Raw genomic sequence first — 3,500 nt, 5'->3', positions numbered from 1 at the left:
ACCGTGCACTGAACATAAGAACATCTGAGATGTATGATCCACCAGTGGTGATATTTTGGTATTTTGTGAGTTCTGATTTAACAAATCGGCTTTAATCCAGGCCCGAGAGATTGAACTTTAAAGCGCTCTAAAAATATTCTTACTGAAAACAGTCGCAAGTATTTTTCTCCATGATTATAATGGGCTTGGGAGAATTCACTTAATGGGACACTGATCGAATGAGAAGTCCTGAGCCAAAAGGATTGCAGCGAGTCAATCCAGTCCAAAAAACAAGGAACTGTTTTCCTTTAAAATGATGACGTCATCTTGCTGGTGATGGAGGCTCGAATAGGTTAGAGAGCCCCTCTCTAAAAAAAAAAGGATTCAGCGAGGTAATCCGATCTCAAGTTCTTGTTTTTCTTTTGGAAATGACGTCATTTTGCTGAGGGCGGAAATCTAAATGCGGCGAGGTTTCCACTATCAGCAAGAAAGAAGAATGGATGAATGAATGAATGAACGGTGAAAGACTGGAAATAAAAACAAACGGACTGACTGGTAGAAGATGACAAGACTTGCTACGACTCAAGGTTAGCCTCCACCTGATAGAGAAGAGGGTGGATGAATTTATGTGTGTTTCTTTTTTACAGGAGTAGTAAGGATGACAAAATTTCAAGATGAGTGAACTTTTTAAATGCTATTTTTGTGTCGTGTGTTGCTACAGAGGTAACTGCCGCAGCGTTACACATTTCTAATTCGTCTTTTACCAGCGTTACAGTTTCTTAATGTTTTCCTCTGCACAGGAATCTTTTTATAGCACCTCTGGAATGTGGATGCCTGATTGCGGTCAGTGTGCTGCCTAATTGTTTTGCTTTGTTTTTGGTATAAGAATGGGACCCGTGCCAGATAAAACTAGACAAGAATGACATGAAACAAAGAAGTAATAATTAAACAAGTAATTAATAACAAATAACCAATTTGGGCGACAGTTTGACCTAGAGCTCACTAACTGGCCATTAGGGGGCTCTGAGTGATAAACAAGTGGAGTAACATTGCCCAAGTGTGACTAAGACAAATTCTGGCAATAATAGTGATTTAATGATCGGAGAAATCCTGAACATGATACTTGTCTGTTGTGCTGAATCTTTTATTACTCTTATGATTTACAGCTGGTTGTAAATAAGCTGCGTGATTTAACGGATTTGCTTTTTAGGTAAATTGGGAGTGAAAGGAGCTTAACATGTAACTGCTGACTAATGTTTTTAGAGAGGATGTGTAATGTTCTTGTGCAGTTTGCAGTAGGGAGATTGCAAATACCACTAGAACCATTAATTGAGACTAATTAAAACTAACCTGAAACTGAGGAGGTTTTAGATAAGGAAGAATTAAATCGGATATGAAGTGCATCTGGTCTTTGATTGCAGGTGTGACCATGAGGATTTTTGGTACATATTGCAGGTTGTTGCTCATTATAGAATTGTGCTCAGGTTCAGAAGGTAAAAGCTATATAAGGGGTCGATGATTTCATTTGTGTCCTAATGATTTAGGTATGCCAAAATTAAAGGTTTTTTGACAATTTAGAGAACCAGTGAGGAGCATAACTAGATGATCACAAACTCGAGTACTACATTTAAATGGAAGTTGGAATTAAGAATGCCCAATTTGTTTGAGGTTTGTTTACTTTTATACACACACTGCAAATGTGCTTATAAGGAGCTGGCACTTAGTCTATGAAGGTCAGTAGATAATAACATCAGCGTATTAGGGGTAGGAAGAGAGGTGTGTCGGCTTTCTGTCTCTTGCAGAGGAGGGAACAGACACCAGACGAGGTCACAGATAGGTGAGGATCCTTCGCAGCAGAGATAGACACAGTGACGGCCGAGACACCACCTGGGTCCAAGGCTCATGGCGTTTGGGCTCCGGGTAGTCCCCTCAAAAGGATGGGTCCCATTAACACAGCAATAACCATGAAGGGGTGGCGGAAATCCAGGAACACCAGACCAACGAGGGTGAATGAGCAGAGGGGAGCTCAGGGAAAGGCGTATTCCAAGTCACAACACGGGTGGTAAACAGAGGCAGAATAATCCTCTGCAACGTGGCTGGCTCGCTCAGTAGTCTACCTGGCGAGTCGAAGAAAGAAGAATCCGAGGGCGTTTCTTCACTCCAAGAGGAGGTGGCAAGGAGGCCTGAAGCGTGACAGGCTGAAACTCGAGTCTGAAGCTAAAAGATCAGCTGGGTTGTGGGACAATAGGAAAACAACGGAGGTGTTGGGGTTGATAAGTGTCATAACGTGGTTGTTTGTTTGGAGACAAATCCTGGTGTGAGTTGGGCTGGCAAGCCAGCCCAAAGAGGAGGAGATGTCGAGGAAAACCTGTTATTTTACTGTTACTCGGTTATCATTCACAGGCACTGTCATTATTTCATCATTACTTCATTAGTCTGTATTACTTATCTTCAGTTTATTATGTATCATTTATTGTTTATTTCAGAACACGTAGGATAAAACCCATTCTAGATGTTCCAGTTGGGCCTCCTGCAGTCACTTGCAGGCTTACACAAACATGCACATACAGAGTTATGTAAAACACGCACGTTCACATACACACTTAATAAGAACAGAAAGGTCGTCTTAGCACAGTCTCTCTGAGAGCTACAATATCACAAAACTACACACTCCCCACACCCATTCCATTGTAATGCTGTTAGAGCTGAGGCCGACTAAAGACAACCCCATATTTGGTTTTGGACAACGATTGAATACACTTACACAGAGTACACACATTTAAGTCCACACTACACGCACCTACATAGTCATGTAGGACACGCACACACTCATGGAGAACTGTGAGGTCGGTTCGGGACATGCTCTCTGTTTGACACACACACAATAGATACGAATAGAGATACACACCACACACACACGGTTTTCTCCAAGTGCTGGACTGAGTGGAAACATCTGGAGGCCATATAAGGGGAAACTTCCTGAGTTCTGGGAACTGACTGATACTTATCATGTGACTTGACGCCATCATTGCAATAAAACCCTTGTGAAGAGACGGTTCGGGGGAGATCAGCGCTTAGAGGCTTGTGCTGCTCATCTTCCCCATATGTACATATGTATAATAAAATCACCTATTCTGACATCTACTGAGACCATGCAGTCGTTTGTCTTCTCCTCAAATTCGAACCATGACAAAAAACATTCGCGTTAACGGAAATAAAATCAAAACAAAAAAGGAAAACTGACTAAAACTGTAATGAAGGTTCACAAAACTAACTAAAATTGACTGGATTTATAGCAAAATGTGTTTAGTTTCATTGATGTGTGCGTGCCCTGCAATAATAAAGTCAAGGCAGTACGTTAGTCGAGTCGTCTGTGTTGCTGCTCCGTCCACGCGCAGAATCATGCCAGGAAAAGTCGGGAGAAAGCGCCAGAGTCCAATTTAGGATTACTTTGAATATGACTGTCTTTTAGATATAGCAAGAGTCTTGTAGTGGAAAGAGACACAATGTCCTCCTGAGAC

The 3,500-nt window shown here is 41.7% G+C and overlaps 1 long non-coding RNA gene across 1 annotated transcript in view; it reads left to right on the top strand.

Moving 5' to 3' along the window:
- LOC120736375 overlaps positions 1-3,123 on the top strand; it is a 12,142-nt gene extending 9,019 nt beyond the window's left edge. Inside the window, exon 4 of the long non-coding RNA XR_005696487.1 lies at positions 966-3,123. This is a non-coding gene — a long non-coding RNA (uncharacterized LOC120736375). The remainder of the gene's footprint in view (positions 1-965) is intronic.
- The last annotated feature ends 377 nt before the right edge of the window (positions 3,124-3,500 follow it).

Source organism: Simochromis diagramma, unplaced genomic scaffold (genome assembly GCF_900408965.1).
Source record: "Simochromis diagramma unplaced genomic scaffold, fSimDia1.1 OVJJ01000064.1, whole genome shotgun sequence".
Taxonomy (NCBI): Eukaryota; Metazoa; Chordata; class Actinopteri; order Cichliformes; family Cichlidae; genus Simochromis; species Simochromis diagramma.
Note: the sequence above shows the minus strand (reverse complement) of the source record. Positions and strands in the feature narration are given on the sequence as shown.